The sequence below is a fragment of the Artibeus jamaicensis genome, unplaced genomic scaffold (assembly GCF_021234435.1).
Source record: "Artibeus jamaicensis isolate MK-2021 breed Jamaican fruit bat unplaced genomic scaffold, CSHL_Jam_final contig_419, whole genome shotgun sequence".
Lineage (NCBI taxonomy): Eukaryota > Metazoa > Chordata > Mammalia > Chiroptera > Phyllostomidae > Artibeus > Artibeus jamaicensis.
The window spans coordinates 1,533,835-1,552,842 of NW_026521824.1; the positions used below are offsets into that span (position 1 = coordinate 1,533,835).

General features: G+C 57.6%; 1 protein-coding gene across 6 annotated transcripts in view; it reads left to right on the forward strand.

Annotated features, from left to right (window-relative positions):
- RAI1 (retinoic acid induced 1) overlaps window positions 1-19,008 on the forward strand; it is a 107,465-nt gene that overhangs the window by 71,483 nt on the left and 16,974 nt on the right. Inside the window, exons 1-2 of one of the 6 annotated variants that reach the window (XM_053665652.1) lie at window positions 11,977-12,067; window positions 18,075-18,219. The exons of 3 other annotated variants lie outside the window; for them this stretch is intronic. The gene's annotated coding sequence lies outside the window, so the exon portion shown is untranslated. Of the gene's footprint in view, window positions 1-11,975; window positions 12,595-18,074; window positions 18,220-19,008 lie in introns of those variants that run through there. 2 more of the 6 variants (XM_053665651.1, XM_037163228.2) reach the window with 2 other exon arrangements.

Here is a 19,008-nt window from a genome sequence, read left to right on the forward strand (position 1 = left end):
TAGCACACATGCTTTGGTGCTATCGCATAGCATTCCCATTGGCCGATGTGCCTGGAAGTGAAATGACCACAGGCTCATGGGTTTCAGAAGGGTCACCTGGATGGGGAGACTGAGGCAGTGGGTCAGGCCAGGATGGGGTGAGAGATAGAGCACGCCAGGCCCTCTGCCCCTGCAGCCTCAGAACCCAGACACGTCCACAGTGCAGTCTTGTCTTCCATGGGACTTGGAAGAGGAAAATCCCATAAAATCAGGCCCAGACACATGGGTCTGCATGTTCAGCCCCAGACAGTAACACTCAGGCTGGTGGTGGGAGTGACGCAGTGACATAGTCTGTTCTAGCACACTGACAGGAATGGCCATAGTGTGTGCATCATAATGCAGATCTCACACCTGCTAGGTGCATGTGTGAAGAACATCCCCCCATCCTCTGTGAGCCAGCCCCACCCCCTTGCCTGTCTGCATGAGGGAAGACTGACCCCATTCAGTGAGTCGGCAGAAGGGGCTCCAGAGCGGTCAGGCCTGGCTAAGCCCCACTCTGCTCCCTGCTCCTGGGCCCACAGGGCAAAGGGTCTGGGGTCACTCCCTCCTCAGATAGGGAGACTTGCCCTGTTGCATCTTTGGGTGGCATTTTCTGCCACCCAAGATGGGCACCAAGAAAGGGTAATTAATTCTTTGCCCAAAATGAAGCCAGGAGAACAGTGGGGTTATAGGCTTTGGCCTTTGGAAGACAGAAGCTTCCTATGGAGCCCACCCAGGCCTCTGCATGGTCAGCCCCTCTCTCACAGGAACCCAGCAGGAAGGGCCACAGGCATTGTGGCCAGCACCTGCGAACTTGAGCCTCCTTTCCAGGAAGGTCTGGCCTGCCCTGCTGGACAGGTGACTCGCCTAGCAGGGCTGTCTCACAGGTGAGCTCATAGGGCGCATGTGAAGCAGCTGTAGGTGGCTGGCTGCAGTCCTCTGAGAGGCCAGAGTGAGGCTCTGCTGAGATCATTGGATCCATGTGGTCGGCACATCGCCCACCTGCTCTCTTCCCCCAGCCACTAAGGGTTGGGTTCTCGTTTTAATAAAGATACGGCACAGCTGTTCCTTTGACTGGCCTCCCCTGGCCCCATGTCTGGGTGACTCAGGCATAGGATGGCCCCTGGGACCCCCGCTCCTGGGGAATTGGGCCAGGCATTCAACCTAGGGAGATACTGGCCAGCCGTGAAAATAACGCATCTTCGTTACACACATGTGGGGCTTTTTATGTGTATTGTCCCAGAGTCTAACAGGAAGGGGAAAGTTAGGCTTTGACACCAGCCGCCACCTCTCAGTAGGTGCAGTGTCACTTGGGCACCTCTGTGGCCTGCTTTTATTAAGGAGCTGTCAGCTCTTCTCAGGCCAGAGGCCCAGGGGCTTTGGGAACAGGAGGTGGCTCAGAGATGTCTGCAGAAAGCCCAGCATCAGCATGGGGTGTGCTGGGGGCCTCAACCCAGCTGCACCTCCAAGGGGCAGAGGGGCCTGCTGATAGGTTCCCCAGGGGAGCTGGAAATGACCCCAGGCTCCTGGACCTGATGAGCCTCTGAACCCTCAGCTGGGAGGGAAGGCTGGTCTGGACCAGCATGGCCCGAAACTGGTCTGCTGGGCTCATGCGTCCATGGCAGCTCCCTGTGAACCGGACCTCGACTTCGTAGACCCCTATTCCCTATTCATTCAGAAACACTCAGGGCTGCTGGGTCTTCTGGCAAATTTTATCTCACTGGAGAAAATATACAAATGGCCAAAGACTGTAAAGAACAGAGCTACCTCTAGCTCCTCCGATGAGGAATCACCAATGTTAGCATTTCTGGATGTTCACACCCAGTTTTTTTTTAACAAAATTGCGGTTGTGTTGACCATCTGCTTCTGTCCACCGTTTCCATTGTACATCCCATCGTGAACATCAGCCCAAGGGGCAGAAAAGGGCCTTCAGACACAGGGCTGCTGGAAGCTGGGTTTGGGGTCCTGCCATGCTGTGTGGTTTTGCAGGAGCTGTCTGCTTTGAGCTGCTGTGCCTGTGCTCCTCCGGGACCAGGGCGAGGGGGTGGGTGGTTTCTTAGGCTCCATTCAGAGCCAGAGGCCAGGGGTCTCAGTGCTAGAGGGGCAGCCATGGCCCTAGTTGTTCTGCCTTATCTCCCAGGGGAGAGCCTGGTAGTGTTTGTGGGGGGCTGGGCACAGGGCAGGCCTGGCTCCCGGTGTGCAGTCCGTTTGGGAGCCAGCCCCTGGAGCCGGGGCCGCCCGGGCTCCTTCCTGGCTGCAGCACTTTCCCACAGTGCAGTCTCTAGCCAGTCAGTCGGTCTTATGGCCTCCCTGACCTCCCCACCTTCTGAGCCACAGAATGGGGTAGCTGTGACAGTTTGTTGACTTAATATGTGCAAAGCACTTAGCACACAGTGAGTACCCTTGGATTACTGGTACTCTTATGGTTACTGTTATTACTTTTGTTGCTCCTATGCTTTCTGTTATCCGTGACGTGAGGGTTAAACCGTGACCTTCTTGCAGGGCCCAGCAGGGTGCCTGGGACCTGGGGGACCAAGGCGTGGTGCAGCACCTATGTGGCATCCTTCTCTTTACTGGGAACCTATGCTCAGCAGTGCCCTGAGCTCACTCTAAATGCCTTGTGCTGCCTTGAGAGTGACACTTTTTGAGCAGAGGCCTGCGTTTTCATTCTGCACTGGGCCACACAGATGGTGGAACTTCCCCTGCTCTGCACAACAGGAGTGCTGGCAGCACGCTACTGGCGGCACGCCACAGGGTCGCCTCTCTCGGAGCCTGACCCTGAAGTGTGTCTGTGCTCGAGCTATTTGGGAGTGGAAGGTGGGGCCAGGAGGCCCCTTCAGGGGCAAAGGAATGCTGCCTGTGAGGTCCAGTGCCCTGCCTGAGGCACACGTGGCAGCAGGTGCCAAGCAGTGACACTGACGTCCACTCCACGAACTGCCAGTGTAGCGGTGAAGCCGACAAGGGCAGGCTGTGGCCTGGGTGGAATGCCAGCCCGGCAGGCAGGGTGGAGTGGAGGGCTTGCAGAGCTGTGGCCAGACTTAGCAGGGAGACGCGGGACAACTCAGGCTGGAACTGATTAGAGCTGAGCCACGCACATGGGACGCACAGGGAGGTGCAGCAGCTCAGGAACCGAGTCTGCGTCCCCATCTCTGCCCTCAGGGAAGCAGCCTGCATGCCCCCAGCACCCACTCATGGGGGGAGAGAGGAAAGGAGCTGGGATGAGGCCACACAGGGTCCGGAAGGCCTGTGACAGTGCCAGGGGGCAAAGGGCAGCTGTGGGGCTAGGCCTGCACCCACAGGACAGGTGGAACTAGGGCCACCTGTGCCTGTGGGGAAGGGGTGTCCAGGACATGGGCAGAGGAGCCGGCAGGGCCAGGGGCCTCTGGGTGACCATGGCAGCTCAGCAAAGAACAGAGGAAGTGCCAGAAGGACAGAGAAGGAAGGACTCTCATGCCTTCACAAGGCGCACAGGCAGCCTCTTTCCCTCCTTCCTCTGTAAGGAACCAGGGGTCTGATAGAGGGTTTGAGCCTCTCTGCTATACCCGTCCCCCCATTCCTGGGGGGTTTGCTGGGCCCCAGGATAGAAGTAGTGAAAGGTGTCCCTGGAAAGAAAAGGGAGTTCAAGGTGAGGTGATTCTTCCAACATCCCATGCCGGCCTTTGTGGGTGACCGTGACGCAGGAAGCCCTGTGTCCCAGCTGGGGCTGGGGAGCCAGTGTACTCCACGAGCTGTGGGAGCTGCACAGGGCTGTGGGATCCAGAAGAACAGAAAGAATCACTTCTGAGGGTGTCGGGAAAGGCCCTCAGAGGCCCCTGCTCCCTTGAATTTGGACCTGCAGAGATAGGGAAGGGTGCCCCAGGGGCATGAGCTGGCCGGGACATGGGAGAGCCTGTTGGGGACAGCTGAGGCCTGATCTCAGCTCAGAGGCAGCAGGAGCCCGCTCTTCTCCAGGTGCCGGAGCTGGGGGGTCTGAGCACCACACTGGGTAGGGGGCTCAAGTAGGTGGGAGTAATGGGGAGCCAGTGAAGGCCTTAAGCAAGGGGGTACCCTGAGTAGAGCTTGTGAGAAGCCAGACGGGCCAGAGGCTGGGAACTGGAAACCCAGCTCGGAGGCAGTCACAGGATTGATTCCCTGTGGGAGGAGAAGAGGCCGGACTGCAGGCTCTGGCTCTGAGAGACCTTGGGAGGCAGGGAAGGACGTGGGGGCCTCTGCAGAGGTAGGCCCTGGGAGCACTGGGGCCAAGGGCGGGTGTGTGGAGGTAGAGGGACTCGGGACGCTGAGGATTCCTTGGATCCGGGGATCTGGAGCCACAGAGGGGATTCAGTGGGGGAAGAGAGCCGGGCTTCCCCCTCAGAAGCTGACCAGGGCTCTCTGGGAACAGAAAGGTCAGCCAGGAGGAAAAGTGAAAGGCTGGGGCTGAGACATAACCACACTGAGGGTGGGGGCGGGACCTGGGCCAGAGGGGTTTGGCAGGGCCCATGGGACCCTGGTGCGGACCTGCGGGATAAGACCTCTGGCTGGAGGACAAGGGAGTTGGTGTTAGGAGGGCCTGGTGACTGGAAGTCCCGGCCAAGGGCTGTCTGTCCTGAGTGAGGCCTCCCACTGAGGTCCTTGTCCACCTGCTGGGGAAGACAGCCTCTCTCCCAAAGGGCCATGGGGCTGCTGGGCCTCAAGGACAAAGGCAGGCGGGGGGCAGGGGAAGGAGCTTGTGGCTGGGAGCTTAATGGCCCTGAAAAAAAAAAAAACATAAAATTGGAGAATTATGGGGAGACATAAACAGAGCTGTCAGGCATTAGCTGCAGGAAACTGCTCAGCCCGGGGAAGAGAGGCTGTCGGCTGAGCTGGGGTTCTGTGTGTACGCTAGAAAGACAGGAGTGACAAAAGGAGGGAAATTAAGAAGACACTGCCTCCACCCTTGGGCTCTCTGGCCATTCTGTTCTCACGCCCTGGCTGAGGCCCCAACCCACACAGACCCTGGGGGCGGGGGCTGGGGCTGGGGCAGGGCGGGGCCTGCTGGCTCTGTGGGTCCAGGCTGGTGGGGGCGCAGACACGGGCCCAAGAACAAAACTTTACGGGCACTCACACACTCTGCCACCATCATTTTCACTGTCACTGTTGATGTCATCAGTCAAGCACTAATGGGCTTAAATTTCACCTTAAATCGTACCCACTGTCCTCAGCAGGTGACAAAACGCTGCTGTTTCCGCTCTGCAAACCTGCAGGGCGGGCTCCTGCAGGCACGCACCCCTCCCTTCTCCAACGACTTTCTGGCCCCTGTTTAGAGGCTTCCAGCCATCTCAGGTCTGGGGACACTTACAGGCCAGGGGAACTCCTGTGGGGCCTCTGGGAGCCCCCGGGTTGGAGGCAGGGCTCAGGAAAGGGGGCCTCTGGGGGACCTTTTGGGGATTTGGAGTGACATGACACAGAGAGGTGGAAGCCCAGGGCCCAGTTTCCCTGTCTGTGTGGTGTGAGTGGAGCTGCCCTCTGACCCTCCCAGCCCGGCGTCATGAAGGGAAGCTGGAGCGGGGACACCGAGAACCACCTGCAACGTTCTTCAAAGCCTTGGGGAAATCGCATTTTGCTCAGGCCAGCACAGCTGTGCTCGGGGATGGAATTCTGTTCCACCCACAGTCCATCCACCCACTCACCCACCCATCCCTCTACCCATTCATTCATTCATGTAACAGGCATGTGGTCCTGAAACCCCAGGTTTGTTCTTGTCCAACAAAGGCTCAAGGAGCTGTTTGGGGCCCCATGAGAGAGAACAAGTGGGTGATGTCTAAACAGTTTGCTCGGGAGACAAAAATTCTTCCCATGGTGGCTCTTAGGATGGGAAGGGAAGTGACGGAGGAGCTCTGGGAACCACGGGGGGTGGTGTAGGCCTGCTGACCTGTCTGGTCCATGAGAGCTATGTTTGCCTGCAAAAGGACAGGGACAGAGATGGAGCTGCAGCGGAGGAAACACAAGGTTGGGCTGCTTGGGGGTTTCCCTGCTATTTGTGCCAGTCTGTGGCCACTGCCCACAGCCTTTGTCTCCCACAGAGGGACAAGTGGCCTGGGATCTCGCTGCGGTTTATCTGCCATGGCAGCCAGCCTGTAGGGACTGGTGCTCAGAGCCACCCTTTCCCATGGGAATCTTGCTCTCTTCCAAGTCTTCAGCGCTGGCCTTTCATCACTGAGCTTGAACGGTGTCCCCTCCACACCCAGACAGCAGTGCCAAGGATGCCTCAGCCAGAGGAAGCCTTCTGGGCCACACTGTCCCATTAGGGAGGCAGAGGTGGAGCCCAGAGGCCACAGATCAGGAGCTGCAAGGCCAGGGCAAGGGGCAGAGCGACCTGTCCCAGGGCTCCGTAGGCCCAGGTTCCTGCCTCCGGGGACCCTGACACCTATCCTGCTTGCTTGTGTTCCAGACCCTTGCCCAGGGGACACACTTGGAGCCAGACAGGCCAAGTTCAGATTCAAATGTTACTGCTCACCAAAAAAATCCCCTCTGCCCCTAGGCCTGAATGGCAGTGTCTGTGCCGAGTGGGTATCTCTGTGTTCCTTGCAGTTACTCTGGGGGTTGAAATGATGAGACAGAGAGGAAGGCACATCTTGGGTCCCAGCACGTGCAGGGCACCCAGAAAACATGGCCAAAGAGACTGATTTGTTCCCCAATACATACCACGGGGGTCACTGTCAGCCATAACACAGTGGTCCTTCCTGGGCCTTCCAGAACTGAGTTTGGAGCTTTCAAAACCTAGGCCTGACCCCGTAGCCCTGAAGTATACCACAGCGATAATCGTGAGGCCTTTCATCACTTACCTGCTACAGGGCTTCTGCCTGAAGCTGAGTGCTGCTGCAGTGCGCAGGCTGCTCCTGGAGTGGGGCCCCGTGCATCAGAGCACCGTGTGAGGGTGGCCGTGAGGGTGTGATGCACAGGAGGTTTATGTCCGTTTTCTTATTGGTTCTTTGGTCAACCTGTGAAGTGAATACTTACCACTATCCCCATTTAATCACTAAGGAAATGGCAGTCCAGAGAGGTGGGATGACTCACCCAAGGTCACAGAGCAAATTGTCAGGGCCTCGGGTACTGTTCTTTCCAAAGACCCAGAGGTTCTGGCCTGGAAACAACCAGCCGTGGAACAGGGTGGGACACCAGTGCCTTTCTGAGCCCTCTTTCCACAGGCTTGGGGCTACAGGGGCCTCTGGCCAGCTGGCCAAGTCTGCTCCACCGATGTGCCAGCCGGGGAACGCAGACAGCTGGGCTCTGCTATGGCCACTACCCCCTGGGCCTCTGGGCCAGAACAGTGGATCCAGCCAGTTGGATGGGGACCCCTTGCTCCTGGGGCAGGAGGCCGCCAGGTTCCTGTCCCTCCAGGGATCCCCACCTTCTTGGCCCTACCCCCACAGCCAGTTACAACCAGGATAAGGATTTTCCTGAACTTTCCCTCTGTGAGAAAAAATTACATATTTACCTCTAAAAAGTAAAAATAGCAACTCATTTATTGGGCCCTCCTCTGCCGGGCATTGCTTAGATGACTCTGCCCATTATTTCATTTAATTCTTATAGGACCCTTGAGGGACATACTTCTTCTCACTCATGTTTCACAGATCAGAAAACTGAGGTGTGGGTGCTGGCGTTACCTTCCTAGGCACCCAGGTATTCTGGGGCTGTCCGTCAGTCGTGCCCTTAGAGCCTGGAGTCCTAGGGCCCCATGGAAGCCCAGCACGGCCTCTGCTTTTAAATTTTGTGATGTGTCACTTTTGTTCTGAGGATGAAAGCACACTGCTGGTAGAGCCAAGGTGGGGAGAATGGGGGCGTTTGGACCAGGAGCAGGGCCTGTGGTCCATCTGTGGCTCTGGAGGCCTTGGCTATCTGTGCAGCTTAGTCCTTAAGCTAGTCCTGGCTTGTGTCCTTAGGGCTGTGCACCTGGACATGAGGACACAGCCTACATGAGGATTCCGACTTGGTCCCTCCCTAATTTGGGGCCCCATTTCCTCTTCTGTAAAACGAGAGTATGATTCCTGCCCTGCTGACTGCCCAGTACAGGACACAGGTGGGTGACTGCTCCTGGCAGCTGGCACTCATCCCATCTGAGGAAGTTGTGGGTGCCTCTGCCCTGGCCTGGAACCTGGCTGCTATGACATGGCTATGCCAGACTAGAGCCTACAGCCAGGCTCTTTCTTCAATCTTTATCCATAGAATTTTAAAAATACTTACTAGGCATCAAGTGCTCATGAAAAAAAAAATCAAGTGTCTCCTCCTCTTTTATGCAAAGTGGGCATCTTTGCGCACCGTCTGCCCTGTACTTCTCATCAGATCTGAAGACTGCACCCCCGATACACACGCTGGGTACACTCACGCTGGTGCTTCACTATGAGGAACTCCCCAAGTGTACTCCCCTCATCCTTCTCAGACGGATGTTTAGGGGGTACCCAGTCTTTTGCTGCTGCAGTCGACAACCCAGGTCATCGCCCTGTACAGACGACCCTGCGTCTGGCTGGGAGTAGGACTGCTGGGTAGAGGGCACCTATGGCTTTTTTTTTAGGTCCACATTGCAAAAAAACTCTCCAAAGAGATTCATGGGCTCACCCCCCACATCCTCACTGGACCAAGCCCCGCCGCCAGCTGGGAACATGCAGTATGCCACATCCACGGCTGCTGTGTGCCAAGACAATCCACTGGGCCGTTTCCCCAAAGGAAATCCTCAAAGGCCAGGTGTGCTTAGGGGCCAAGCTAGAAAGAACCCACGTCCAGTCTCTCTAGGCCCTGTGCCCTGACCTGTGATGTAACCTCAGCAGTGGCTCCAGTCTGTTTCCTCTTTCATAAATCAAAGATGGTGACAGGACCTATCCCATGGGGCTGTCGTGAGGACGAGGTTTGCAGATGCAAAGCGCTTCCCAGGACATGCCTGGCATGCAGGCAGTAAGTAAGAACTGGCTGCTCTTGATTGAGTCTGGGTGAGCCTCAAACCCCAGGACCACAGCCCCTGAGAAGGATGCTGGGGTCTCAGACTCATGCCTTTGGAAGGGGTCAGAGAAGGGAAGAGGGGATGGGCAGACAGCAAAGGAAAGAGTGGGGTTGTCGTATCTCAGCTTCCTGCTCTCCTGATGGGGACACCAACACCCCAGAGGCATGGACATGAACCGATGGCAAGCTTCACAGAGTGGAGCTGCCGGAAGCAGGGCTGCACACCGAGCAGTAGGGCTGCACAGGCCCTGCAGCACCCAGCTCTGAGACACGGCATCGGGTGCTGTGCCCTGCCCCCAGGATGTGGAGGGACCGGAGGATTGCCAAGGCTGAGGTCTTGCAGCCACTTGTGGTCCACAGACCAGCAGTGCCAGCCTTTCCTGGGAGCTCTGACATAGCAGGGTCCCAGGCCTGACCACCAGCAGAATGTGCATTTTACCAAGGTGTGCACACTGGTGTGTGAGAAACGTGGAGACGCCGCTGGGAAGACAGCTCACCTGCCATTGGAGAGGGGCTTTAACCTTCAGTCCCAGCAGCCCTCCCAGCCCTGGGGTGTCCTTGTCCTTCATAAAGCCCTCCCTGAAGACCTGCTCTGTCCCAGATACACACAGCTCCCTGGGAGACAGGGAGAGGACAAGACTTGGTCCTCACCCCCCAACAGAGCACTGAGTTTCTACCCTTCACCAAGCCTCTGCCAGGTGCCAAGCACAGTACAGGATCGCCCTGTCAGTGTGGTGTTAATAAAAGCAGGTTTTGGCTGAGGAACATGAAGCTAGAGAGGGTAAGTGAATTGGTCATGGCCACACAGCAGAGAGTGTGACAAACTGGGATTTGAACCCAGAACTGTGGGGCATCAGGGCCCTAAGCATTTACAGTTGGGGTGCAGTGGGGCAAATGATGCCTCCCCTCACCCCAAGGGCTCACAACAGCCATCCACCTGTGAGTCCACACAATGGACAGGCCTGGCTGTTGTGAATCTGGCGTCTCTCTGCAGCCCTCATCGTCACCCCTCCCCACCCCCGCCAGGAGGCCAGCCACTCTCCACACCAGCTCCTCAGAAGCAGCCAGGAGGGAGTGTCCTGCAACTTTCCCAAACAAGTCCGCTCTGGAGGCAGGCCATCTGCACACAGCTGGAGGAGGCTCTGCCCCAGATGCTGAGTGACTGGAAGCAAGAGGGGAGGAGCCTCTGGGAGGTCTGGTGCAGCTGGAGGTGAGCTTGGGAAGAGCCTTTAGCTGGGAATGCAAAAAAAACACTGCACAGAATGCTAGCAGAAAGTCTCCTGTTCACCCTGGAAGGAAAACAGTGCCGTTTAAGATGGCCAGATGCTGGGTTCAGACAGCATGTCCTTGCCTCATTTTCACTTGGAAGCGCCTCCACCTTTTACTGCTCTAAGGAAAATCAGCCAGAATGAGGCAGCAGCCAAAAACCAAAAGCAAATATTTTCCATTTTGAGGAAAGGCTCCCCAGGCTGCCTCTGGAACAGCAGCAGTGGTTTGCTTTCCCCAAAGGTTAGTGCTTCTGGTCAGTCCCTCAGACCAGGCTGTGTCTGGGGGACTGACCAGGATCTGCCTCACCCAGGAGAGCTGAGGGCCTTCAAGCCATGCCCAGAGATGGAAGCTCCTTCCCCACACAGGGGTGCAGTGGAGCCAGGAAGACAGGGTGGTCCCAGCTGTCCGTGGCTGGCATCCTCCCCCACGGAGCCCAGTTTTGAGATGCAGACCCCTCATCAAAATAGTAGCTGTCTGTTGGTCTGTGTTGGGGGAAGGGGGCTATCTTATCCACTCAAAGCCCTAAGTGAATTTGTAATTTATTCATCAAAATAGCCACACACATTTAAAACGTGGTGGTACCTGGCTGTGTGAGATTTACATTTGGGTTACATGTAAAAAGTGAGCCCTGTGTGGGCTAGAGGCCTCACTAAGGTGGCTGCAGCCCTGGGAACCCTCCGTGGGGGGTGCTGTCAGTGTGACTTCTCCCTCCCTCCCTCCAGCTCCCCGCCACACCAACCCCCTGGTCTTCTGTTTTCCTCTCACGAAAACCAGTGTTCTTAAAGTTTCAGAGAAAAACCAGAACCTCTTCGTCATCTCTGTGTCTTACACCCTCCAGCCCCAGGGTACCTCCCTAATGCCCAGCTGCTGGAAAGCAGAACAAGCTGGAGGCCCCAACCCCAAGATGGCCCCTTCCTGCTCTGGAACTGGCTTCCAAACCTGTGAAACAAAATGCAATGTCACCTCCTAGAAGGGTAGTTTGAGGGTTAGAAGTAAAATCCATCAAAGCACCTTGGCTGCTGTTGTGCCCATTCCACAAGTTTGAAAGCCACCGGGAACTTTCTAGATCTGAGGGAGGATCTCAGATCCTCAAGTCCCATGGGATCCCAAGTCCCATGTGGGGGCTGGTTGGGGGACAGAGCCTTCAGAACTCTGCCGGGCCCTGCTCAGGTACTCAGGGGACCCTCTTACCCTCTTCTTGGTACTACCTTGCCTTCAGGGCAGGCTGGGCCCAATAGCTGGCTCCGGGGCAGGTCAGGCAAGCCCAGTGAGGCTGCTCTGCTAATGTCTGCCCTACCCACCACCCACGAGGCTTCTCACCTCTGGCGATTCAGGTCAGAAGCCTTGGGGAGGGACCCGGCCCTCCCAACCCACAGCCGAGCTAGGAAAAGAAATCTGGCTCAGGTTCCCAAGCAGATTGTTCTTTCCTGCCACTAACCAGGACAACTCCTTGCTGCTGGAATGCCTGTTTCCTTCGCAGCCTACACTTCCTCCCTTTTTCCCTTGTTTTGCGGTGGGTATCTGATCCCCCACCTCATTAACGCAGGGAGGTGCTCAGGGGCCCAAAGCTCTGAGCCTCCACGACTGGGTACATCAGAGTCTGGAAAATGTCAAGTGACTATTCAGCCAAAGTCTGCAAGGGATTTCTGCTTCCTCCTCCAAGGGGGAGGACCGGTTGGGGTTTGGGTGGGTGACTTCTGGGGAGCCGGTTAAATGGTAGTGGACATGAACTTCCTGCTGTCTCATCCCCCACCCCCACCCCCGGGAAGGGGGCGGGGCCTGAGCTCCGGGGCCCGAAGGGGAAAGGGCCTGGGAGCGAGAAGCGAAGGTGGGCCTAGAAGAAAGCATTAGGGGGGAGGCCCCGCTGTGCGCCGCGGCTAGGGCACCGGCCGAGTTAGCCTTGAAGTTGTTGGTGTGGTAGCCTGCTGCTGTTTAAATGCTGTTTGTTTGAAGCAGCTTCGGGAGGAGACTGGAGGTGGGGGAGGCAGCGCAGCCCTTGGCGGCGCCGCCCGAGGGTCCTTGCGGTAGAAACTCCAGCTTCGTCAGTGACTGAGGAAGGGTGGGCGTTGAAGAGAGAAGGCCGAAAAGCAGAGGGGTATTCAGCGCCCAGGGCCGGCAGCCCCCTGTGTGCAGAGCGAGCCAGAGCCACCTTCGCAACCGCGCCGCGAGTGGGGAGGCAAGGGGACCACAGCGCTCTTCTCCCCGCCCCCACCCCACCCGGTTCCAATATTCCGCAGAAAGGCACGCGGCTCCTAATCGGTCTTTTCCGGGCTGAGATTTAGCCGCGCGATGCCCGCGCAGGGGCTGGGGCCGCGGGCCGGGGGAGGTGCTCAGAGGCCGGAGCTGCCGAGCGAGGTGAGGAGCCCGCGGCCTCGGCTGCTGGAGCGGGCGGGCGGGCGTACAAACCGGAAAGGCAGATATGGAAGCGGGGGACAGATTAAAAATAATCCTCTCGGGCTGGGAAGCTCACGCGCGCGCTCTCGCCTCGTTGGGTGCCAGAGGACTCCAGGGGAGGTGGCGTTGGGGAGGGCAGAGCGGGATTCCCCCTCCTCTGCGAGGCCGGGTGCAGGTCTGCGTGCCGTGGCGGCACATGTGCTGAGGGGCGCACCCAAAGCCCCCCCCCCACCTTGGGGCTAATGGTGCCCCCTTTCCAGGCCCGGGCACAGCTGGCAGCGGCCTTCGCCTGCAGCTTCGCGCGGTTGGAGGGAATAGCGCCATTATTTATTATTTACGAGGGTTAATAGGTTTGAGGCACTGGGGGTGGGGGCCAAGGCGCTGCGAGGACTAAGGCGTTAGGGGAAAAGGGCAGGGAGGGAGGGGCTGCAGCGCCGGCCGCAGGAGCCCAGCCTGCCCCTCGGACCAGCGTTCGGGACCCGGCACGTCCGCTGGGAGATGGGGAGGCGCGGGGAAAGTGCTGCGGGCCTTAGGTTTTGCTTCTCGGTTTCTGCCCTGTGCGTCCTCGCCCTTCCCAGGGCGCAGGGAGGGGCTGCGGGGTGTACGCCTAGCCCTGCGCGCCCCACGCCGCGTCCCCGGTGCAGCCCGGGCCTCATCTATCATCATCTTTGGTCAAGTGGAGTGTGCAAGGAACAGCTGCTTCACTCGGCTGGCTTCCGAGGGCGGCTACAGCAGGAATCGGGGAGATGAATGACTGGGGCCGGGGTGCGGGGCGGGGCGGGCGGTGCAGCCACCCTGGGTCACATGTGGCACAGGCTGGAGGGAGGCGCGGAGCGTCCGGCGCCTCTTCCTGGCGGCGAGTGCAGCGCCCCCTTCCTCTCTCCGAGTCCCTCCAATTACCTTGGACCGCGGGCGGGGGCGCCCCAGGAGGCAGGCGGGCCAGCTGCTAGCGGAGCCGAGGTCGCCGTGACCTTGCTGGGGTCAGCGGGTTGGGCCGCGGAGGAGGCTGCGCGGCGTCTTTGGTGGCGCTTTCCGGATTGGAGCAGAGGCTGGGAAACCGGGAGGGGCGGGCGGGGGTGTGACGGAGGAACACAAATAGAAGGTGAAATTTTACCTGCCCCCGAGGGAGTCCTGCGGATATTCTCCCGGCAGCAGCAGGCGCTCTGCCTTTGTCTTACACGCCTGAAACATCTGTTGCCAAGGGGCGGGGAGGCCGCAAACAACCCCTACACGCCCTGCGCGGCTTCCACAGCCCCAGCCGGGCCCTTGCCCGGCTTCGAGGCTCGCGGCGCCGTGTTAACCCTGCTCGCGCCGCACGTACGCCCGAGAGCCCCGACGCAGCAGAGGTTCGGTGTGGGCTTCCGGCCCCAGAGTGGGCCTTCCGTGGGGCCCAGGGGCCGGTCCCCGCCTTCCGAGGGGTCTGCGGTATCGATCTGGGCGGGAGGGCAGCCGCGGAAAGGGTTAATGGCCTAGTCGCAGACCCTAAATTGTCAGACCCGGGCTACTCCGTTTCATTTACCCTAAGTAGAGATTGAATGTGCAATTAACGAAGTCAGCTTGCCCACTGGAAGGCGGTCTCGGTCCCACAGCAAGCGGAAGACTTCACCAGCTGACTGGGACGAAGCGAACCCCCCCCCCTTCTCGCTCCTTTTTCCAACCTCCCCCTTCTCTCTCCTTAATAATAAAATTATACCAAGTAGTTTGCGGTGTGGCAGGCGGCCAGGAAAGCGTTTCTTTAAATGCCGCTGTCTCACAATTAGGCAGCAAGAGGATTTGACACGCTGTGGCGGCCTGACAGGCGGCTTCCTCCCCTGGGGGCTGGGGGGAGGGGGCGACGCCAATTCCGCCAGTTCCCCAGCTGCCCAGGGTGGATCTGGGCAAGAGGGTCTGGTGGGCTGTGTGCCTCCCAGGCTGTCGGGATGCTGCAGAGATGGGGTGTCAAAGGCAGTGAAACAGGGGTGCTTCCCACCGCGGCTGGGGGTGGGGAGGCATTCCCTTACACCTTTGGGAAAGTGGAGTGTCCAGAAGAGGACCTCACCACCCCCGTTTTTGGCCTCCAGCTCTGAGTTCTTTTTCTGTAGAGGGGTCTTAGCCTTGCTGGACCTCCTGGACAAGTTGCTGTCTTTAGTCCTCCCTGCAAAGTGAGAGAGAGATTTGACTTAGAATATGCTCTGTAGATGGTGGATGTTCTCCCTTCCTCAGATCATTAAGTTCCCTTTCTGGCTGCCCCTGATTCCCTCTCCCACTCCCACAGCCTCCTGGGTATCTGTCTGCCCCTGGAGGGCAGAGGCCCCCTCGATTTTTCCTCTGGCTCTTCAGCACCCAGCCTGCCCCTCCAGCAAACTAAGCTGAGCAGAAACAGACTTGACAAGTGAGTGGGTGCAAGCATGGGCAGGGCTGTGGAGGGCAGGGCAGAACTTGGCCTTTCTGTCCAACCCGGCTCCAGGCTTTTCGTCATCAGCCCTCTCTGGGCCACATCCTTTAAAGCCATGGTGAGGGTTAAGTAATGCACCCAACCAGGAGCTGACCCCCTCCCTACTCATCCCATCTGCCCATCCACCCAGGCAGTGGACTTTATTTATTTAATAGGCACCGACTTGGGTCAATTTCTGGGCTTACAGCTTAGGATCTGACGGATGAAGCCCTGCTCTCATCACACCACGTTCTGGTGAAGGAGGCATGTGTCAAACTGGTCGTTATACATTAATTATGCAATTACGGCTGTAATGAGAGCCACCAAGGAGTCTTGCAGGGACCTAGCTAGGCGGTAGGCAGCAGGGCCTCATTTAAGGGCCTCTGTGGACCTTCAGGCCTCCCAGCCTTGGCAGCTCCCCCACCTCTCTGCACCTCCTTTGAAAGGCTGCTGGGTTCCTCCCTCCCCAAGGGCCACAGACGGCAGGGCCACCCTACTTACCCCACCCCCAGCCTGCAGTGCTCACCCTAAGGCTCTGGACACCCCTGCCGCTATCCTTCCTGGTCCTCAGGTGCCTGCACGAGAGGTGTCCAAATTTCCTGCCCAGCACAGTCCTGCCTTTGCCCTGGAAAGTTCCACCTGTGTCAGTTACCTCAGCCTGTGACACCTGAGAGCTGGTGATCAAACACAGCCCACAGGTGGCTTCTCCTGAAGTCTGGAATGTTAAACTTTTTACTTGCTTGGTAACACTTTCTTAATTGAGAGATTTCCCTTTGTATAAAATCCTGATTTCTGGCTTTCTAAAGGAAAAAAACTCAAGCTCTGGCACTCTGGGCCCTCATTCTCATAAGGCAGCAATTCACTGAAGGTGAGTGGTGCCCCCCCTCATTGCACTTGTGACCAGGACCCCAGTTTGCCTCCATTTCCACCTGCTTCACTCAGGTGCATTGCCTGCCAGGCTGGAGGGAGAGCATTCTTTGTTGGATGAGTGAGGCACTGTGGGCACAAGTTCCGGGCCCCACCCAAGTGCGCTCCATACCGCCTCCTGGCTTCTGGCTCAGGATGTTTTCATAGGGTTAACATAACATTTTACACATTATGCAATATGTATTGTTATGGGAAATGAGGATATAGTTATGAACAAAACAGGCAAAAAGAAAAAATCCCTGCTCTCATGGAACTTTTGTTACAATAAGGAGAGACCAAAGGCAGCCAGCTAGCCACATGGCTAATTACAAGGAGATAAGTGCTTTGGAGAAGCAAAGGGAGTGAGTGTAAGGTGTGCCGTTTCAAACGCTGGTCTGGGAAGGCGACGTTAGCAAAGCTTGTGGGCAGGGCCTTGTAGATACCCGAGACTAGTATTCCCACAGAGGAAGCAGCAGGTGCAAGGGCCCTGAGGCTTGAGGAGGTCAAAGTACTTGCACAAGGCCATGTCAGCAGCCGGACATGCCCTGGGAGGGGCGTGGTGAACCCCTGGGTGGTTCTCCCAGGAAGATGCAGGCACGGGTGGGCATGAATGAGGAGGGTGCGTACCAAGTATGCTGCTCGCAAGGGTGGGGGTTCCTTTTCTCTGGGATTCCTTGGGCCCCGGGATGGCCCTCCTTCTGCCCCTGGCCTGAAGATCCTGCCCGTCCCAGAGGCTTGTGGGCACTGGGCTGCTTGTCTTGTGGACTCCTTGGAAGGTCTACCTTTTCCCCGGTTCACGCCAGACCTTCAGGATTCAAAATAGACCTCACAGGACGCCAGTCAATTTGGTCAACGGTTCGTCAGTTCAGCAAGGTCTCATATTCAGTGCTTATCACCTGCAGCCTCCTTGGACACCCCCAGGTGCCACCCCCTGCTTCCTGACTCAGGTGGCTTTCTCCTTCCTCTTCTCAGGCCTTCAACAGGGTGGGTTTAGAACTATCCCTCTTCCAGCTACAAACCAGGAAGCAGGGGAGCAGAAAGCTTCCTCTTCTCCCCTTTTTTCCTGACAGCTCCTGTCTGTTTCCACCCTCTCCCCCCTTTTCCCCTTTCCTCCTCCTCCTCTCTGTCCTCTCCCTCTCTCTCTTCTAGACTCTCCCTTCTCTGTCACCCCCTGCCCCTCCGCCCCCCCCCCCACACACACACTCCCTTCAGGAAGAACTATAGCCACAGTCTCCTGGCTGGCCACGCAGCACCCCCTGTGTGGGGGCTGCAGCAGTCTGGCTCGCACTCCCCCATCTCCCTGTGGAGGTGGGTGGGTGGGTGGACAGGGACCTCTCTCTGAGGCAGCCGTGGTGACCACAGGTGGCCTATAAGCACTACTGCCCATGGACCTCCCTCAGGTGGGTCTGGTTCCGGAGTTAAGTGGGCCTGACTGGTGCCAGGGCCCTTGAGGTTGCAGAAGGGACCTGGGAAACGTGAGGTGTCAGCAGCACCCCATTGCCATGCCCTCTTGCTGTCATGCTCCAAGATGTTTCCTCTGAAAGAATTCTTGGTGTGGGTCCCAGGCAGGGGTATCCACACTTGATCTGGGGCACGGCTCCTACTTTAGACATTCCAGTAGAAAGATTCTTCGTGTGGGGGCTCATACCAGGTCTCTTTCCTCTCTGCACCTCCCTTTCTCTAGGAAAGTAGGCATTTGGGAAGTGCACCAGTACCGAGTAGGTGCTCACAGCTAAGGGTGCCCCCTTTGCTCCATTGCCCTCTGGGGAGGGCAGAGGGCAGAGGGCAGAGTCTGTGCCTGGAAAGACTGCTGGGCCCTGGAAGGACTGGGGCGGGATCTATTCATGCTCCTCTCTCCTGCCCCGCTAGCCCATGGCCATGGGGCTGGCTGGGGCGGGAGCGGAGGGCAATGAGGCCACAGCTGCAGCTGCGCCAAGGGAACTCCTGAGGCCTGGATGCAGGGCTGCCCAAACCAGAACCAGCCTCCAGCACATGTGCCTCCCCGGCCCGCTTCCTTGTCCTGTGGCCCAAGGGAAGGCCAGTTTCCAGGAGTCGTCATAGGGAGTGTGAGACCGGCTTCTTCTTTTCCTCCCTTCCCTCCTACTTCCTTCCTCCTTCCCAGTTGCACAAGCCCTGCAAAGATAAGTCCTTGAACAAGTGTCTGGGAGAAGAGGCAGGCGGGGAGCTGGCTGGACAAGAAGGAGCCCTGTGAGGAGGTCAACGCCCTCCCCTGACCACCACTCCTCCCTCCAGCTGAAGCCACAGAGGTCAGACCCCCAGTCTGCCCTGCTTTGCCCCTCCTCTCCCACAACTTCGAAGGTCACCGTTTTTTTGCCACGGGGCCACTTTCTGTCCTGCCCCCATGATGCTTCCCACCCCACCCCCTCTGCCTCCCTCTTTCCTTGTCCTTCCCTAGTGTTCTTGAAAAGTAATCATAATCATAATGATTAACAACAACAGTGGCAGCTTGCAAAGACGTGGAGCCTCACCTCCTCTGGGCAGAGCTGGTTGTCCCCCAGGCCTTGGTGTCCTGCCTTTGTTCTGGCGCCCATTCCCCTGCCTGGGGTTGGAGCTTGGTGTTGGGGTGAGCATTTTTGGCTGCATTCTCCGCCAGGCACTGGGCTTTTTTGTATTTTAATTGAACTGTCTTTTCTTAGAGATAGATGCTTTCACCACATCCAGCTGCTCATGTGCATTGGGAAACCCGCCTGCAATACAGCTCGACAAAATTAAAAGACGCAGCAGCTGGACCGATTAAAGCTGGGGGAGGGGTGGGACACTGGTCATAGCACTTTCCTTTTTAAATAATGTTTCTGGTTGATGCATTTTGGAGAATGTGAAAAAAATAAAAGCTGTAGAAATGTTAATGATATCCACAGGACACACAGCAGGAAATGAGAGCGATCTGGGACTAATAAAAGCTGAAATATAATTTGTGCAGATATACAAGGCACAGCCTTCAGAGCAGGCCTAGGTTTGTGAATTCTGGGCTCATAAACACAACATGGGAGGTGGGGGAGGGCAGAGCTCTGGTGGTGCCTCTGCCTGGTGCAGAG